At 43.1% G+C, this 21267-nt stretch overlaps 1 protein-coding gene across 1 annotated transcript in view; it reads right to left on the bottom strand.

Annotated features, from left to right (window-relative positions):
* The window catches only part of col8a2 (collagen, type VIII, alpha 2), a 43179-nt gene extending 23162 nt beyond the window's left edge, over positions 1 to 20017 (bottom strand). The window contains exon 1 of the mRNA XM_029442622.1: positions 19913 to 20017. The gene's annotated coding sequence lies outside the window, so the exon portion shown is untranslated. The remainder of the gene's footprint in view (positions 1 to 19912) is intronic.
* Positions 20018 to 21267: the final 1250 nt, after the last annotated feature.

Consider the following 21267-nt stretch of genomic DNA (forward strand, 5'->3'; position numbering starts at 1 on the left):
ACTGTTTCGAAAATAAAGGCAGCGATACAACTCACATTGGCGAACACAGGCCATAATAATAATAATAATAATAATAATAATAGCGTTTTCTTTGCTCGTTTTTACCGCAGAATATGTGTTATATTAATCACACAATGGTGCAAAGTAACAACTCCAGCAACGGTCATGTCCTGTGCATTATCTGGTTTGTTAGAATAAAACGCAGACAGAGGACAAAGTGAAGATATTGGACAGAGATGGAGAAAGAGAAGAGGAATAAATCAGTTCAAGCTTGGAGCAGGACAGGGGAAGCGTGCCTCGTAGATACAGAGGTTATTTCCTCCCTAAAATCGTATCTCTCTCTCTCTCTCTCTCCCTCTCTGACACTGTATCTCCCTCTGACCTTCCATCCCGTCCTGTCAACACCCCTCCGCTCTCTTGACACTAATCGCGATCCGGGTGACTCCCTGTTCAGTTCCCTTGTGTGTGATTGATTTCATCGGGGCTCCTTTTTATATTAAAACCAGATCTCCTCCTTCCCTGTCTCTTATCTCCATAGCGCAGTCATCAGGAGGTGATCAGAGACACACGATGGAATGTTCCAGTTGCTACGAGACAAGATATAACAGCAGCGATCAAAGGCGGCGGGAGTCGACATGGTCAGTCTGGGACAGTTTAAGGGGGACCGAAAGCTGGCTGCATAACAACGCTGCAAACTTATATAATCTGGATATGACTTTTAAAGCCCTCTGAAATGCCTGCATGCTATACGAGAGACTGTATATCCTAAGTATGAGTCAATTTAAGGAAAAGGGAATTATTTGCACATCTGCTACTGCTGTAAACATCAAATAATCAGGACAAATTTATGGTTAATGGGCTGTTAAAGTGTCTGGTCTGCTCCCCAGAATGTCGACTTTGAGTGCTGTTCATCGGGAAGGAGGGGAAAAAAGAGCTTTTCATGACAACAAACATTCAGATAATTGTGTAGTGTTGAATGAATACCATTTCCTTGTTCACCTGCCTCATGGAATTCCTGCAGTGCTGCCAAGAGCCAATAAAACGGCACATTCAACCTCTGCGAGGCTAGACACAATAATTACCTTCTTATTATGTATTATGTGGCAAATGGCTGAAATTAAGTGGAAACAAAGAAACGCTGAGGAAGTCTTTTTCTGTTTTTGAATGGTGGGATCTGCGCTCTGTGGTTTACTCAGATCATATCTAGCATGATGGCGCAGCAGTTTGGGAGGTTATGATAAGAGTCAGGGAGGCTACATCAGTCTGCGTGCATCTAATGGTTCATTAAGGGCTGATTCTCAAGATCTGATATGTGTTTATCTCCAACCTGGCAGGAAAAAGAAGGGGACATTCTTGGGAGTCTGGAGTTAGTTTAGATTGATGGGCCCTCGCTTAGATAATCACCAGACCAAAGGAGGGCTGAAGCAGCTTCTTTGTCTCCACTTGGCAGCTGGAGGGGATGGGAGGATTGGTGGGAGGAATATGAGAGTCAGAGAGGAATAAAACTTACACCACAGACATGAGAATGAGACACTTCCTTGGACACTAGAGGAGCTGTGGGGGAGGATGGAGCGGCGCTGAGAGGCGGCAGAGGCCAGGCTCCTTAAACTAGAGCCTTACCTAGAGCAAATAAATCAAAACAGACACAGAGACCGGTGCTGTTGTATTTACAGGAACAAGGTGCACCAGTTATTCAACAAATAGTTTGGCTGTTCTGCCTCAACTTCCCACGTTTTCCTATTTAAAGCTGCTATAGTCACTTTTCATATCCATAATAGATCACACAACTGTTCCTCGTGATGACCCCACAGAGAATTATAGACAGACATAGTTAGCAACTACCTGTTGAAAATAATGGAGCATTTAGCAGCTAAACAGCCAGATATTTTCATGAGGAGTTGGTAAAGACCAAAAAAAGTGCCAAAAGGAGAGGAATATTGGAATTCAATTAATCAGAAAGCCAGAAACATGACTCCAAATGCTAATGTCAGTTGGTCAAGTTAGCCAAATTTAAAAGTCAAGTAACATGTCAGCGTTCACAGCTTGTTTCTGCTGCCCCACAGTGGTCAAAATAATATTGCAGGTTTAAGAAGTGCTTAATTACTGTGCATTAATTCAAGCACAAGAACGCTTTTGTGCAGTGTGACACATAAAGGGTCTAATAAGGAACATTAATAAAGAGTGAAAGGTATACCTCCATGAAGTCATATTAAGTCAGTGAACTAAACCTCTCCAAGGGTGGGAGTCTCTGCTGTGTTATTACTCTAAACAAACGACCGACCTGCCAAAATAAAGAATGACAGGGATGAAGAGGGGATTTAAAGGGAGAAGTGGGTGTTGAGTGACCTCTTTCACCGAGTTTGTTTACAAGTTGTCAATTGGCAAATAAGCGCAAAGTGGAGCGAGGGGGGCACGGGGCCAAGTGTGGTCGGAACGCTGCGGGTCGGGAAAAGTGACTCAGATTGGGTTGACTATGTGATCTTGCCCGGCCAAGGCCTCCAATTTACGTGCAAAAGTAGGACTGAGATCATCGATGAGAAAATGTGTTCCTCTGGGATACACCCCTGTTAATGATCTGTCAAATGTTAAACACAGCACACTTTATGTTCTGTTGAACACCTGATACTTTAACAGCGACAGAATACGACTCAGTCAGTTCTTCAGTGATTCATCCGATGCTTCCTCGTGGCAGTCTTTTTTTATTTTATTCTGAAATAAATAGGTACAGACCTACACGGAAGACAGATTTAACAGTGTGCCATTTTAACTGTCACAGCAAAAGATATCATCTGCAGAATGATTAAGGCACTTGAACGGCTTCCAGTGAACCAAGCGAAGTCCGGACTGACTTCCAACAACTGAAGCAGCAGCTAGATGGCAAGAGCGGGAGAGACAGTAGAAAGAAAGAAGGAAAGGGAAGTAGACAGAGAGAGGGAAAGTTGTTTGAGTTCCTCGGGTGACACAGAGCAGGCCGCTGTGGGAAACCTCAGCTCCTTCATTCACTGTGGTCTGAGAACATAAAAAGCACCACACTGTTTGATCTCCAGTTTTGAATACATCTCTCAGCTTCATAAAAAAATAACACTTTTTTGGAAACCATATTCCCCAATTATTTTCCCATTACAACCCCTCCTCCCCCGCCCAATCCCCTCTCTATACCTCTCGCACTCCTTCCTTCCATTCCTCCCACATTAGCGATTCAGTCTTTGATATCAAAGTGGAATGAAGATTAAAGTCTGGGTGAGGGGAAGAGTTGCGTGGTATGGGGCAGCTCGGCACTTTGCCACAGCCTTAGATGGGGCTTGATCCACAAAGTCATTCGCCCCCCTGTCTGCCCACTATTAGCTCTGTTCTAGTGACCGAAGATGGCTGGGAAATGAAGGAGGGCTTTTGTTTCCTCCCATCAAAGCTGACATACTCAACACATACGCGACATACTCCGTTATCCAGTCACACCTAACGTTCTTAAATCTCCGGAAGGATTTAAAAGTCTGTGTCTGGGAGGAATTTGACGGTGTAGCACTGTAAAAGCAAGCTAAGCCTCCCTTTGAGCCTCCAGCCTGCTCTCTATTTCTATATCTGCCCACCAGCTAAGCACTTGTCAGTCAAAACCTACCAGACCATCACCACCTTCTCGCTTTCAACTGAGCATGCACTGTGACCACCCGTGACCTAGGAAATGTCATCAATCATGAGCTAGTTGGAAAGGTCAAAGGGGTCAAATCCTATGCCAGTCACTTTCAAAGATCATGTTTGTTACCCTTGTTACTGAGTTGGTCAATGCTGGTTCTATACCAAATACAAAGAGAGTGGTATTTATATTAGGATCTGATAAGAGTATTTTATATTATATAAGTGTTATGTATGATTATTAAGGAGACTTTGATGCAGTAATGTCTCAGGGTTTAGGTGTATTTGTCAATACAAGTGCAGTGACAATGAACAAATCATTCTTCAGTCTTGTTGAGTTGCATTTTTGGCCTTAAGTGAGTCTTTCTTAGTCTTGTGATTTGAGGCTGTCTGTCACCAAAACTTTATGTAGACAGCGTTCCCATTTCCATTCATGGTATGTTTTCAGTGGTCTTACTCTAATTGGGGAGGAGAATTTTATAAGCGGGTTAATTAACATACCACCACTCCTAAAAGCCACCCAGAAAATATACCAACATACCCTAATGGTTGTTCATTATGGTAGAGAATCTGTTAATGTTTTATTTCTTCACACAGTAAGCAAATGTTTAGTTTTCTTCCCTTTTTATTGTAGTTTTCTTTAATGCAGGGGCTGGAGGATGCAAAAGAGGTTCCAGAAAAGCCATCTTAATTGAGAAAAGCTTCTAAACTGACAAACATTTTCAGCTTTGTTTGATTAGGCTGATTTTCCATAAGTAACGCGAATCCAAAGTCATTGTAATGACTCTACTGAATGCAGGCTCAGAATTTTGTAAAGAAACCGTTTTAGTATCTTGAAAAAAGATAGACTTTCTAATTAATTAAAAGAAAATTATTTAAAACAAGTATATTTTCACTTGAGCAAGACTATAAGAGTCTACAGCCAGATGATGAAGTTATTACAATTAATCCAAGCGGCAACCTGAAAAGTGAACCATATGCAGACTATATATACATTAACCTTCCATTCTCTCCAATATCCAGCAGGGGGAACTCCAATGGTTCCAAAAAGAAGTCCAGTTCTATAGAAGTCTATGAGAAAATTACACTACTTCTTACTTGGTTGATTACGTCAGTAAACATTTTCCTGACGAGTTTATGGTCTAAATCGCTAGTTTCAAGTCTTCTTCAATACAGCATGATATTCATTTAGTAAATTATAGTCCTATTTAGAGTAAAATACACGATACAGCGGGTTACAGTTCACGTAAGAGTAATGTAACATTTTGGTCGCCAAAAAATGTCTTATTCAGCATTCGGTTGTACTTAGCTCCACCCTCTCGAGTCACTTTTGGTTCCGTAAAACCAAGATGTCGATGGCCAAAAATCAAGATGGCGACGGCCAAAACGTCAAAATAGTCCATAAAATAATGGGTGACGTCACGGGTACTACGTCCACTTATTATATGAAGTCCATGAATTCATCCTGAGGGGGACATGAATGTGTGTTGACACTTTACAAATGTCAAAACCACAATAATGAATCTCATGGTTGCACTAGAGGGAAAAGTAAGCAGATCACCACCACAATCATGAGGATTCAACGTCTGGGCTCCATGGATATCTGTTCTAAATTTCATGGCAATCCATCCAATAGTTAAGACATTTCAGTCCTACCAATAACATGTCATTCCTCTCACTATGGCTTAAAGGGCAGATTATCTAACACAACTAGATCAAAGAACCTTATTTAAAAAAAGTAGAATTGCACAAATTGTGAAAAATAAAATAATAGCATGCATATTTTGCACTGTAAAAGACCCGGTCCCATGAAACCACTGAAACTAAAACTAAAACATCATCATTTGTGATAACCACTACCAACACTGACTTCAAAGACAGCAGAAGGGAGCAACAGGGGGAGTGTTTGCATGGAAACCCTCAACCAATCCTCTAATGCTACCAGGACCTTGTCCATACCGCATTCTGGCTTCTTATCCTCACTGACCTCATAAAACCTTTGTAAGCACATCACAGTTGTCGGGTGAAAACGAAAAGAAGAAAGAAAATGTGTTTTTAGCTTGTAAACCATGCATTTTTCAAAGTAATTTTCATTGGCTAAAGAAAAGGTGTTATGAACCCCGAAGACTCATGTTGCGCAATCAAGTGCTTTGAATGTGAAATATGCAAATTGTCATTGGAATATTGACATTTTTGTCCAATAGTAACAATAGGCTCACATCTAAATGACGAGGGGCATGGTTTCCACAAACACACATATACAGCAACAGCATGCATACACACTTTTTGTGCAATTATGAGAAACAGGGATGGAGAAGGAGATGGGGTTCAGGCTACAGACTCTGCTAAAGCAATTATCTTGTTCGTCAAACCTGGCATTTAATGGAAATCCTAGGCGTTAGCCAAACTTCACGCCTGCCTTTAGGTATGAACCTCCAACTGATCCACGCCCCCTCCTCCCCCTCTCTCATTCCACTAAATATTTTCATAGGACATCTGACTTCAGTGGCTGGCTATTAGTTCCACAGGTGTGGAGAGACAAACTCCATTAAAACACTCTGGGACATTCCACTACTGCACTTGCCATGGGTCCAATACATGTCATACTTTCTCTCCCACTGTGTCATGATACAGTTCATAACTTTAATGTCTTTCCAATACCTGTCCATTCTGCCATTCCCCTGAATGTAATCATTCACCAGATTTCAGAATTATATCAATTTAAAAGTTATTCACTTGGGTTTCTCTGAACAAGTGTGTGTGTGTGTGTGTGTGTGTGTGTGTGTGTGTGTGTGTGTGTGTGTGTGTGTGTGTGTGTGTGTGTGTGTGTGTGTGTTTATTGCTACAGTAGCTTGAAATATGCAACCGGCCTTTTCGACTGTGAGCTTTTGTTGTTTTAAGCCCCTTGGAGGTCTTTGTATCACTCCTACTCAAACTGGCACGGGATACAAACTGCAACCAGATGGAGGACTTCTGCCATTGTTTTCCAGTTGAGCTACACCATGCTAGCGGGCAACAAAGAGGGGGAGGGAGGTGGGTGAGAGCATTATCAACCTAATCTGAAATCTGTGCTCCAAGGGCCTGCAGTACATAATGGAAATGGATTGTATGTTAAGTCTTTCTGTCTCCTGTCTCCCCTCTTCTCAACAAACACAAACATCAAACATCTTTCTCTCATTTTTTCCCTTTTAAGTGTGAGATTTTGCTTGAACATTACTGAAAGAACACGTGTGAAAGTAGGGTATCAAACAGATATATGATGGTCTGCCCAGAACCAAAGGCAAGGCTGCCTGCAGCCCACAAACGACCCCGAAATGACTCAAAGTCCCACGTATGTAAATTGTCCACAAAACCTCTCCTTCCTTTCAAATCACTCATCTGCTGCTGAGAAAGCACAACCCCGGGCCCGTCTGATGCTTCTCTTTAGCGCAATGCTGTATGGTTTGGAAGACAGTCTGTTTACTTAGGTTTGGAGAGGTAGGAGTGAAAACCCCAACACTTTTTTTTCTATGCAAAACAAAAAGAGATGGGGACAGGAGACATCAACTCATGCTCAAACCATGAGTTTATACAGACTTTACATGTGTTGGAGGTAGAGGTGGTGCGTGAGTGAGGTTTGTGGTAGGCGGGTAAAAAGGAGAACAAGCTCATACGTCTCTCGTAAATCAGAGGTAATGGCTTTTGAATGGTCTGTAAAAATGTTCTGAGGTGTGAGCCTGAGAACATTTCTGAGGGTGGGTGTGCATGGATAATTCTAGGTGCTGGGGAAACCTGCTTCTCCAGGGTGTAAAGAGCAAAAATTCCCCCAAAATCCAAAAAAAGCACGTAGTGGATTCTAGCTATGTAGAGAGTTAATGTGGTGGATTACTGCGGTCAATACCACAAATAAGATTCTATTCAGCAGCATTGTAATAGATAAGAGGCAAAAATGTTGAGCGATGGATATCTCAAAACTATCTACATGGCTAGATACCAGGTGAGGTATGTAAGACCATTTTTTTGTTGTAATTTGGGTGGAGAGGTATTTGCGTGACTGACTGGGGGAAAAGAAAACGGATCAAAACACAAAACAAAAGAAGAACATCAGACATGAAGTCAAGGAGCTCCGGTTATCCGACATCTCCATCGCCCTGCTCCATATTTGCACTCACTCTGCTATGCTAACACTGGCCAGGATCGCGTGGTATGAGAGCGCTGTGTTTAGACGGCTTTTCACAGCTCTTCAGTTGAGAACAGTGCAAATAGACATAATGCCAAAATAACAGTCGTCGGAATGCAACGCTGCTTATACGGTTGTTGGCCTTGGATGGAGATTTAAGGTTGTGAGGCAGACAGATATACTCCCCCCTACTTTGCTGGTACATGTCGGCCTGGTCTGTCACGTTTTCGAAGGAGGTTGTTATCTGACGGTAGTCCAGGGTCTCAAAGGGAAGGGTGGGCGGTAAGTGAGTGAAACAACAGTAGCATATAGGTGATGGGTAACACATTTGGTCGTTATTAGCACTAGCAAAAGGTGGCAAAGTGCATCGCAGTGGTCAAACATCCCATGAAATGTTTCCTGGCAACAAGTTATCAACATGGGGTCAGTATTTGGGAACTGTGGACAAAGAGGCAACAAGCCTACAGAACTACACCGGTGGGAAAAATCACAAGTTTAGCTAACGGTTGAATTGAACTTATTACTGATAAGACTGGCAGGAATATCAACCCTTCGCACCTTCCTGCTGCCACTAAAACATTTTCCCAGACTGGAAAACACGCCACCCACTCACAGAGAAAAGCAGGGAGGGGGAAATGACATGAAAAATATTGCAGACTTAAAAACAAACATTGTCTGACTTACTTTCCCTGTAGTTTCTTTCTAATACCCCTAACCCTGAGCCTGCCTGTGCCATTACTTTATTTTCCCTCTGTCTCCCCTGGACAACGTATTATAACGGCTGCAGTTTTTATTGGAAAGACTTAAATCGCCCTTGAAATGCCATTTGAATGATGGGTGCTGGTGTATGTCCTCTGCGTGTGTATGTATGTGTTTATGCACAAGTGTGTGCCGAATCCAGACCCCGTTTCCATCAGCGATGCCAAATTTCTTTCACCCACCCAACAAAACCCTCCACTCCCAGCCCTCCATCCCCACCACCATTTCTTGATGTTCACCACATCTCCCACAATGGTCACACTCATTTTTGCTTGTGTGCGTCTTTTCCCCTCCTTCTTTATCCACAATGTGGGGAAAAACACAATTGCCCTCTTACACTCATAAGGTAATGGCTACAATTTGCTTATCGCGCAAGCACAGATGTGAAAATAAATGGAGTCTAGACTGACAGTGGAGACAAAACCCTTCCATCTGGGTTTAAAACTGGGTTTCTGAAAGCATCGCAAGTCAACAGAACAAAGATGTTTTTTGTTCTAAGACAGTTTTGAGAAAAACGGTGCAGTCCTGGCCAGTCTTGATTTCTATATCTGTAGATCAGATGGTTTTCTCAGCCAACAAACGTCACCATCTATTACTTTGTCTGCCTGTCTGCATCTCTGCATCTGCTCCCACCAACCATAAACACGTTTACAGTCTGAGCTCCCCTCTTGTTGCAGAAAAATGCAGTGAAAGTGATTACAGACACATTCCAGACGCCCTCTATGGAGTGAATGATGGACTGACGTAGAGAGCGTAGATGCAGGGAAGACATAGGATGCAGTGCAGCTGAGGTTACAGACGAGGCATTACACTCTTTCCTCCCTGGAGTATCAGCTTCTGCACATAGAGCAAGGCTTATGTGCGCTGCCATGCCATCTCTTGACAATAGACAGTAAAGACATGTAGGCAGTGTCTTAGCAAAGTGCCAAAACTGCTAAAGGACACAACAGAATACGTGATCAAAATGTGCCAGACTGAATTGTATCCACCAACAGGCCGAGACTGTGAATATGCGGTTGTGTCTGGCAGGGCTGAGAACTATTTGGACAATTTTGGACCCTGGCAGCAATACAACTAAGCCTTTTCTTTTCCCCCTCCTCTCTGAATAATCGTATTGAGAGCAGCACAATGGGTAGGGACGTCACATCGAGGAAAGCAGCAGTTAGAAACCTCACAGCTCAGATTCTGTTTTGTAGAGTGTGTCCCTGAGTTCCCCAGCACACAGTAGTTCTTTGAAAACCAGTGTATATATGTGTCTCTAGGTGTATAACACATTGTCATTGTACATTCTTTCCTGCTCACTATGGACCACTTCCTGTTGGAGTTTATAAAATCTCTGCAGATATATGGACTTCAAATTTCCTTTGATGGTTTCTGATGGTCTGATACTGTGGATACTATTGCTGTTTGTATGATGAAAATCAAATGTCTCAAAATCAGTCCCTTACGGGAGCAATTGGACCAGAGTAGTACAGTGTTGTGCAACAGGAACGTTATCCATCTTTTGGAAGAGCTCTCGTGTTAAGACTATCTGACTATCATCACTTTGTGCATGCTGGGAGATACCTTTCGACAAGCAAAGCTCCAGAGGAAACAGCAAGACACTTGTTATCAACAGAATCACAGAAGAGACACAACACAGAGAGAAATGTCAGCGAACCTGGTTTTCAGATCACACACGTAAACAGCCCTCCGGGGAAAGGACCTCAATTCATTAGAGCGCTGTTAGTGTGTACTGTGCCGACTTGGAGGGGGTCTCCTCCGCTCATTTCCCACAAGTGTTGATGGGGTCTGGATTTGTCATTGTCTCTACATGAGAGTGGTTGGCTGCTTCTGCGTTTCCCTGCTGGTTTACGCCTGGCTCGTCTGAGCTGGCCTTCCCCATCATCCCTCAAGACGAGATGTCCTGCCTGATCCACTCCCAGTGGGATTAAGCACAGATCTATGGTTCTCCTTATGTTTCTGATATTTTAACCATTTCCACATAACACATATGTATGCTTTTATACTACAAATGGAGACAAGGCTCAAACTGTGTAATTGAATGTCTGCACATCTGCAATGCCGTCCTGCTAGATGGTTTCACAAAATAATGCCAGGTCATTTATAAAAGAGTCATTTACAATATGTTATATATATTTTCCCAGTCTGGATATGTGTGTTAGTCCTTCCATCATGTGTTGTATGAGGATGTAACTTTGGACTATGTTTATGTATAGTATTACATTTTAACCCTAACCCTCTTTTTGTAGATGGGCATTTTCTTGCAGTCCAACCATGAACAAGCCTCTAACTCCACCATCTTTTCACTGTCTCTATGTTCCCAACATGAGGTTTGAATCAGCAGGCTTTCATATGGCAGGGACACTGCATTCAGGACACATCCTCTCACTGTAACGATCTGGCGGACATGTCTGCATCCTCGTCTTCCTCCTCCTCCTTCCTCCCTGTTATCCCTCCCTCTTCCTTCCAGACTACAAGGGATACAGAACATGCCTCATCCCTATGATGGAAGACAGCGACTGGAGTAGAATGAATGGATTATAGGACTAAATGAGAAATGACTCTTTTACTGAATAAACTACAGAATATAAAGGCAGCACTGTTTGACTCAAATGTATCTTTTAAATCTTCAAAACTACCCAGATTTCTGCTTCCCTCTAGAGATTAACGGCATAGAGAGTTTAGCTGATTGCAGGAGTTCTGGGGTATTACTGAGCTTGTTGCTCAACTTAAGGAACGGGCCGGGTGTTCCCGACAGGGTAAACAAATATTGGAGTAATAAAGAGGTTGCGGCGAAGTGAAGCAGAGTAATTCATGGAGGAATGATCTGTGTCTGGGAGCAAACAGACGGGCCCTGCATGTTTCTGTTGACACTGGTCAAAATCCTCGGCTAAAGACGTTACATGGTTGCTACGAACTGAGAGGTCAGACAAAGATACATTTCTCTTTTCTGTTCCTTCTACCTTCAAATCTTTTCCTGTACTTTCACCTCTCCTTGCCTCTTTCCCGCAAATACCGCTTTTCAGTTTCTCCTATCCTCATATTCATCAAGTACCACTTCGATCTTTCTTTCTCTTCCAAATGGATTCATCGCCATCCCTCTTTCCTAACCCTTCCCGATGTTTCCCATATCCCTATCACACTTTCACCACATGTCAGGAAGACTTGGGTTTGTGCGGTTTCTGCCCTGCTTTGGGAGCAGTCCAGCTCAGGCTCCGTTGGGCTTGTTTTTCGGTTCAGCTTGCGGGGCCCACTGTTAGGAAATGACCACTTCTCTGGTTCAAATTAGCAATGAGGCAACGCAGCAGGCCTTTTTTTGCTGGCGGCTCGCAGAGGAAAGAGTAGGAAAATAGGGGAAAGAGAGCGTGTAGCCATCTGCAGACCACATGAAAGTGAGTGGTAATTGATTCAAAGCCTTCCCTAATTAGGTATTTGGTTAGTTGGCCAAAGAACATCCTCCCAGAAGTGGTTGTACTTCTGTAGCTTCCGCTGTCCAAACAATCGCAGACTTTCATGGTTAACGTCAGGTAGAAGATGTTTTGTTTCCGTCAGATGGTTCTGTTGTATCATCTAAGTAACATCCAGTTTTCAACTCAAGTCATGTAAATCGTTGACCTTTTAATGAGACAGTTCACTTCTGTGTTGCTTCATGCAACTATAGATGGGCTGCAACAGCCAACAGCAGCTGAATAATCTCTCTAATCTTGTTCTCATACACGGAGAAGGGTGACAACATTGCACCAATATGGGTAAACTAGCATGACCTAAATATTGTTATTGTTTGATCTGCAGAAATATATGTGTCATAAACTGTACATATGTCTCCTGATGGGGCACAGAAAGCCTTTCAGTACTCTCTTGCATTCTTACCTACAGAGAAAACCTAACAAATGTGTGATGGAGAGGCAAACAGTGAGGCTGTCATCCAATTAGTACAGTGTTTGTTTATCTTCGTCTTCACTATACAGCATCTTAAATGTTCTCCATGAAACTTTACTTCGCTTGTAACCCTCCTTAATTGTCAGGCAAATCAACAACCCTTCCTGTCTTGTGAGCATGAAATAATTATTCTTCAACAGCTTCTTAAAGTACTTAGGAATGCTGCCAAATTGCATTGCCTCTCCTGTTTAACTCCCGGAAGTATTACATACATGTACATGTATATTGTACGGATAAACAGAAACAAGAGAACTGTAGTTAAGACCACGTACACACACACACACACACACACACACACACACACACACACACACACACACACAGTGTAGGACACACTCAGTATAGCAAGGCTCACACAGCGTTCACCTCAAACGAGCTGGAATGAGCACAAAGTCGCATTTTCATTTTTATCGTTTTACTGCTTTGCTGCCGATTACGAAAATGAAAAGCTTTGAAGGGCTGGTTGTGTTGTACGCTGCCTAATGCCTCTGAGCGTTGCATTATGAAACACATATTGCTCAATGGGCTCAAAGTCTGTACAGAAAGGATTAAGTCTCTAAGCCAAGGCCATTTAAAAAATAAAGTCTGAGCGAACCGGCACCCTGCATCGAACAATCATGGGATACTGAAACGGCTCAGCCTAATGTTTTGTGTTTTGTTTGAATACTTATTTTTTGAATATGTTGTCTAAGATTGGAGGCATGGTAAACACATGTCAGTGTTCAAAAAGATTGTATGAACCACTGGAGGCAGTAATGTGTGCTCTTGAGAAGCACGATACAGTGTGACATAAAAAAAAATGAATAAAGAAAAAACTCGGGGTGGTCTACTGTAGGGGATAAATCATCTTAAATCCATCTCTTTGAGGAACACCATTAGCTAACACCAAAGCTACATTTGAGGTGTTTATCTGGGCAGAAGGTGGCAACCGGTGCCAGTTTGTTTAAGGCTGGAAGAAAGAGGGCTCACAGATGTTTGTGGCCATGTGGTGGTCACCTGCTATTGAAAGACCACAGAGTGATTTATATGTGAAAGGACATCAGAAACAGTGACAGTATTATGTGCTTTCATTTCAAATTATGCTCAGTAGCATTTATATTATCATGTGCTAAAATGTCAAAACTCTCTTGCGACGTAAAAACTAATCTTTATATATGTTTTGGTTGTTTCATATCCTCCTACTGATGACTTTTAAAGCATATGTTGGATTAAGTTGTAGTGATGGCATCACCATTTAGCAGCTAAATAACCTGAGAATTCCCTCAGGAGGAGGGGAAACCAAAATAAATCTAAAATACGTTTGAATATTGGACTTATATTCACCAGGTAGAATAAATGCTTATGTTGTTCTGTGTTTACTAGATGTATATATGCAACTGTTTGCTAAAACGTTGCCAAATCAACTTTATAGGTTGATAATATGTCGATCCTGAGTTTAAAGTTTGTTCTGCTGCCCCCAAGTGGCCAAAAAGAAGAAGAGAAAAAGATTAACGCTGTAAAAGTGTTAAACGCTTTAAATATGCCATAAATATAAAAAAATATTAAAATTAAAAACTCCGTTGCTGTTGTTTTTGTATTGACCCATTTCCATGTTCTGCAACAATAAAATTAACATACAAAATCAAACATGCTGAAAGAGTTTTGGAAGGATTTATTTGGTATATTCAACAAACGAGAGAATTATGCTGCTAATTATGAAGCTACCGATAGCAGCCGGTTAGCTTATCTTAGCATAAAGACTGGAAACATCTAGCCTTGTTCTGTCCAAAAAGGTAAAGAATCCACTTCCAGCACCTCTAAACCTCACCAATCAACTCAATATATCTAGTTTGTTGAATTAGTACAAAGTGTTAAGCGTTCAAAGGACACCTTGTGGTTTTATGGGAGGTTACATGTCAGACTATTTCTTATTTATAGTGATATTAAGAGGTGCAGACTGAATGCTATAAATCTCCTCATCTAACTCTCGTCAAGACAATATGCATATTTTATAATGTCGGACTATTGCTTTAACAGTTGCAAGTGTAACTATGAGGTAATTGTGGAACAAAACGTGCTGATAGATGGTAGATATTAAGTTGCTGTCTGCTACTGAATATCGGGTGAACCAGTGTGTGTTCCGCATCCGGCACAATACATGTGTCACTTAGTAAGCATCCATTTCCTACTCCAGAAAATCTGGCCCCAGTGAAATAAAATGCTTTTTATTATCCTGCTCCGAGGGAACCGTAACGCCACAATAACCCCAGTCTCTTTTCTCTTTTTACGAACACCTACGCACACGTCTAAATCAAGCTCAGACTGAACAATAACAAAGTCTGGAGCTGTTCAAATGGTCTCAGAAGAGCTGTTTCCAATCCCTTACTCAATATTGACCCATCGGAGAGAAATATATCCATCCTGCATCTCAAGCAAAATAATAAAAATAAACAGTTGGCTTGGGAAGTACGCCTGTCCTAAGATGAAAAGAGGGATAATGTGAGTTTTATACTGAGGAGTTGACCCCTGTTAAGAGTTGGCCCAAAACATCCTGCTTTTGGAAGCCCAAAAACTAAATCCTAGCCAGACGGTGAACTGAGGGGCAACGACTGAGGGGGAGCAGAGCAAAAAAACAAAGCAGATAAACCTACAAGCATGTACCGTACACTCATGCTCATTCGTACAGCTACCTGAACAAACCAAACATCAAACAATGTTCATTTGGCTTCGCTCTTTTTTTTGGGGAGGTCACATCCTTTTGGAGACGCGAGGAAACTCTTGCTTCCTTGTATCCAGACTTGAGGCGGGGAAAACTCAGCCTCAGCGGCAGAACTCGAGATGTCACATCTCATTAACTAGGAACAGCACTGTTGCTGGATGAGCACCGAGGCTCTCATTCCTGTTTGTTCCGGTTGGATTCTCTTTGAAAACACGAGCTGCCGTCCCAGAGAAAGCTCCAGCACACCATTGGAAAAATATAAATATGTCTCCAGGAAGCATTGCTCAATACGTGTTTTGTCCGTGGCTTGGTCTTGTTCAGGCCTTACTGACTGGAAGCAATGTCTGACGTGGGACAACAAGGTGGCTTTACCGCAGGGGTTTTAGTTTGAGCCGAGTAAAGCGTCAGGGTTTGATTCAAGAGGAACAAAATGACGGAGTTGGGAACAACTTGAACAAAGTCAAGAAGAAAGGGGAACATTGAAAGGGGAAGAAGTGGCAATGCAATGATGAGAGTGCTTCTGTCTCCGAAGCGTGCCTGTGATAAGTTTCGTCTGATAGCTGAAGAGGGCATGTTGTCAAGCCCTTCTGAGCTCGGAGGCCCTGCTCAGACTGAGCCGGTGCTGACAGAGTCAATGGGAGGCGAAGGAAAAACAACAAGGGTCGTCTGCCAAACCTCCCCACTGCTTGCTCTCTCTGTCTCTCTCTGTCTCTCTCTCTCTGTCCCTGTTGCTGCCAGCCCAGTGGAAAAACTCCCTCTGGTCCAGACACAGTTATGATAGAACGAAAGAGCAAGTGGAAGACAGACGAACACAGATAAAGGGAGACTGACAAATAAATTAGAAAGTGACAAAGAGAGCAACGTTTGAAAACAGAATTAGAATAACAGAAAACTTTCTACTGTTACTCCTCTTACTACAATGTTTCTTCAAGGCTCATACAGATGCTGAGAGCCAAAACAATGTCCTTCAATACAAGGGTCTGATTAATAACATGCTACGCCATCCACTCTGGAGGGCCGTATGTCTGTGCAAATTCACTATCGGCCGTATAGCTGAATGGCTTCCACATATATCAGCTGCGTGTCGAGGCCAAGATGGCTAGTGATGATGTGCAAACAAGCTCAGAGAGCATAAACACGCGAGGCAAAAAGGAAGTAGAGGGAGACACCATGCAAATGTGCATTCAGCAATATGTTTCTGTCTTTTACTGTCTCTGTCTTTTTCTTCTCCCGCTCTTAGCTGAAAAACAAATCCAGCCTATTAATCTTGAATGTTATGGTCCAGGCTCTGATTAAGACCAGGGCCTGTATTCTGTTTCCACCGCCCTTCACTGCAATTCTTCACTCAGTAAATCAGCGGCACCAGTTAGCATGGCTTATAATTCGTGCTGAAGAGTGTGCGCACGTACAGTGTGTGTGTGTGTGTGTGTGTGTGTGTGTGTGTGTGTGTGTGTGTGTGTGTGTGTGTGGCTGTAATTGCAGACATGGTCTTCCGGTTTAAAAGAAAACACACTCTTTGTTGGTGAGGCCATTAAAGGAGTGGCCTGTTTTCACACTCTTTTCCTCTTTATGCTAAAGTACCTATGAAACAAAAGGGAACATTTCTGTGCTTGTGTGTGTGTGTGTGTGTGTATGTGTGTGTGTGTGTGTGTGTGTGTGTGTGTGTGTGTGTGTGTGTGTGTGTGTGTGTGTGTGTGTGTGTGTGTGTGTGTGTGTGTGTGTTCTGAAGGTGTTTGGGTTCCAGGGAAGTAATGGAATAAGTGCGCGTTCACTTTTTCTTAAGAATGAGTGGCATTCTCCTTCATTTCCTGCGAGCACAGGCATAAGACTGAGAGTAATAGAAGCACAAGTGCACTCTAATACACACACACACACACACACACACACACACACACACACGCAGACACACGCCTACACACACATGCAAAAGCATATACACACATGCACTAAAAGACTATTAGGGAGTACAATTCATGGAAGTAGTCCTGTCACACACATGCAAATGACAGATGAATGTGTTGAGAACATTTTGAAAGTGAGTTGGCATTCTTAAAGTAGACGACAGACACACAGGTCTTCGGCTAAGTTTGTAAGAATAAAGGATAACTACCTTGAATATATGTAAGTGTTATGAGATCATTTATTGTAGAAATAGATTTGTGATTCAATAGAAATCAACTCCAGGTTTTCTCTTCACGTCAAGATGCCATGTGTTTGTGTCTGCATGTCATAATGAACTGCCTGGTGTTCTGCCCCCTTGTGGCAACAAAGTGTGCACTATTTTACAAACCAAAGAAGGGTGAGGAACAGAGAAGGAATCAATAACTTTAATTAAAACTCTTTCACTTCTTTTCTTTCTTTAAAAAACTGTCTCTCTTTTGCTGTCATTTGCTAACTCCCCGGTCAGACTATGCATCTACTCTACCTGAGTCTCTTTGATGAAGCAAAGAGTGAGAGACTTTTGAGCAAAAGACTGATCTGAGAATCAGATTTCACTCGTGCTGCTCTAATGAGGATGAAATCTCACCAAGAAGCGTACAGATCTACAGAGGAGATCTTGTTCTTTCACCTTGACATCAAAGCAAGCAAAGATTTTAATATAAAGAAAAAGGAAAGAGCTGATGTTGAGTCTTAAAAGTCCCAACTTCACCACATTCTGAGCCATAAGGTAACTGCAGTGAGGCGCGAGAGTCTCAGCGCGGTTTGGCAGCGTGAGCGTGTTCATCTGTTTGAAATGTGTGTGTGTGTGTGTGTGTGTGTGTGTGTGTGTGTATGTGTGTGAGGAGCGTTAAATCCATGTAGGTGTTTGTATTGCACTGGGCATAAAGTATGCTGTGTGTGCCGCGGTGCATTCAGCGTGACTGTTGTTTGTGTATGGATGGTCGCGCTTCGGCACTTTGTATCAAAGGCCTGAATGGGCGGCTGGTTGGAGGCTGTTAGTTGTGGTAAAATAATGTACCGCACACACAAACACACACTTGAACTGCTCGTAGCCACCGGTGACAAAGTAAGTGAGCGGTTGCCGCCCACTGGAGAACAGAGAGTTACAGTCAGTGGCATGGTTGTCATAGGTTACAGCACAAAATGTTGCCATCATGCATGTGCCAGGAATGGAAATACATGGTGATGCAAACAGATGCATAAATCTTCTGACCTATAGGTACTTTAATAGAAATGAAGAGAAGGTGGGAAGCTGACTGCAAACCACTAAATCTATGAGAGGTCCTGAACTTTATGAGAAAATACTACTTTGAACAGTGAAGCAGACGCTGTGCACCAGCAGCTTTGCAGACCTGAGAACTCCTGTTGTACTCACTTCCCTTAAAGGGTTGTGTAACACCATTTGATGGTGTCACCTAGTAGGAGCATGCATGTGTGGCTGCACGTGCACCGACACACACATACACACACAGGTACATATTCAGTAGATTTTTCTTGCCCTAAGCCAGACGGATGCTGCCAAATGTTTTTGGATTTCAGAACTCCAGCACACTGTCTTTTCCAGACTCCCCCCCCCCCCCCCCCCCCCCTCTACACCTCTCTGTCTCTCTCTCTCTCTCTCTCTCTCTCTCTCTCTCTCTCTCTCTGTCTCTCTCTTTGTCTCTCTCTCCCTCCTTCCTTTGCTAAGAAAGCCTGCTGTTGGTGCACTGAAACACATGTGATTGAAAAAATGTATCTCCTCAGCTAAGCGTGCATTTTGGAATCTTTCTCTTTATTTTCCCACACGTTTTCGAAGCTTCACTCATCTGTTCCTCTTGGTTTTTTTCCACACTTTTAATTCTCTTTAGTCTCTTTCTATCATTGTACCTCTCTGTTAGTTTGTCATGTGGAGGATACCTGGGGACTCAGAGTCACTGCTATCTATCTTCTTTGCTGTTTGCGACGGAGGGATGTTGTTACAATGGAATGCGGCGTCGCTTGCCAGAGGCGTCACAGTGGATGGACAGAGTGAAGCAACAGGGGGACGAGGAGAGGAGAGGAGAAGAGGAAAAAATGATAGGACCATGTGTCCAATTGCAGTATTCCTTCACCTCACTCCACTCACAATATGGACTTTTAGAAATGAAATCTATCACAAGCCATCAAACAAGTTGCAGTCCACGCCAACAGAACGTGGGATATCTATCCACATGGAGGACACTCCTCTTAAGACGATAATCATCAATCTGTTATTGAGCCAAACCCACTGTACATATCCCACTACCACACCCCAGTACACACTCCGAATACACACCACGCCCACTCTAACATCACCAGCAGAAGTCCCAGATGTGTGTGGGTATGGATGCATCAACAATGTCTTGGCCCTACCTGCATCAATAATCAATAGCATCTCTCATCAAAAACACAACAAAAATCAAACTTCGACTACAGAGAAAGTTCTGCTACACTCAAAGTAGATCAATACAGACAGCTACAACTTTAAATTGCAATCAGTGTCCATTCAGTTTATATGTCTGGAGCTGGGTGAACAAACTGTACCAGCTCGTTTTAATCTGCACTCTGTGAACTAGTTTAGGACTGAGGAGAATTAAGCAAGTCCCATGACAAAGATATTGCACCGTCTGTTTCTTATTTTATATTTTTTTTCTCTTTTCCTGTTTCCTACTCCTGTTTCTTTTGCCGTCTGCCACTGCAGCCACATGTGATAATAGTGAAGCGATGGCAGGACACGAGGATGAGGACAGAGCCCCAGAGAAAACATGAAGGCAGGTAGAGCTTACCTTTCTCTCCTCAGAGCGTTGAGGGGCAGGGGGGGGAGCAGTGGGTAAGGGCAGCGGTAGGTGTGAGCTTCAGGTGGATCTCTCTTCTACCTCCCTCCTTGCTTCAGCCACGCTTGTCTCCCATAGGATGCAATGGCATCAGATATTCAATGAACATGCAACCAAAAAATACGAATGGTGTCCTCCTGGGCAAAGAGCTCGCACCCTGAATTGGTCCAGTGCTGCTCACAAATGCAGGTGGGAAAAAAAACAAGCAAAAGTTTTAAAGAATTGGATATTTTCAACTGCAGGTGGAGCAAACTGTCTGTTCAACTTTTACTTTTCTGCCTCAGGCAAAAAACTAAAAAGTCCATCCATGTGGTTTCAGGCAGAGGTGGTGAGTTTGAGAGCGAGGATGAAAGTGAGAGTGAAAAGTCCTCTCTGTGCCGTCTTCAAGCTGTCCAGACGCAGGTCTGAGGACCACCTTCCCAATCTGTGCGCTCTCTCTCTCCAGGGTGGAAAGTAGGAGGGAAGGAGTGAGGGAGCAGGACAGGAGAGAGCGTGAGTAACAGTGGAGTGAGACTCAGTCAGTCAAGTCAGTCAAGCAGTCAGGCAGGCAGGCAGCAAGGCAGTGTATATGGAGCTAAAGGCTGTGGGTTCAAGCAGCACTCCCAGGACTTATAACCAGGGGCTGTGCACCTAGCTGCTCCAATCTCCCTGGCTTACTCAGCGATCCCTCTCCCACTGGCTTATTTTGGGAAAGACAGACAGAATTGTTCATTGGGTTAAACCCCTTCATACAAAAAGCAAGTGTCTGTAGCTGGCTGCTCTGAGGAAGGAGGGGAGTGAGCAGGATGGGGTGGGGTGGCAGCCGCGCAGAGAGGGGTGGGGTAGGATGAAGAGGGAACGAAAAGAGACGAGAAGAGGGGAATTCGGAGGCGTCTCTTGCTCATGTTCTCCCTCTCTCCACTCACCTCTCCTTCCCAAACATACCTTCCAAGAAATCACCCTGGCCCTTCATCCTTTTGCTATGCAAACACACAAATCAAATCATCAAATCAATCTAAACATGTAGATCTTGGCAATAAACATCCCAGAGATTTTAATCCTAAAGCCTGCCATACAAACTTCTCTCTTTACATGCCTTGTAGCTGCAACGGCAAATGAATAATCTCTACGCGAGACATAACACTGGATAAGTGTAATACATAAAGGGGCATTGTGTTGTCGCCTAAAACCCGCTGCCATTTCTGTGTAATCGTTACATGATAGCCCTCTCTCGGGCTTAATCACCAAAGCACAACAGTAAATGACATCGGTTCACATTTCGCTACCACAGCCCGGCTATTCATTGCTACAAGATGTATTACAATTAT

The sequence above is a fragment of the Cottoperca gobio genome, chromosome 11 (assembly GCF_900634415.1).
Source record: "Cottoperca gobio chromosome 11, fCotGob3.1, whole genome shotgun sequence".
In the NCBI taxonomy this organism is placed as follows: domain Eukaryota; kingdom Metazoa; phylum Chordata; class Actinopteri; order Perciformes; family Bovichtidae; genus Cottoperca; species Cottoperca gobio.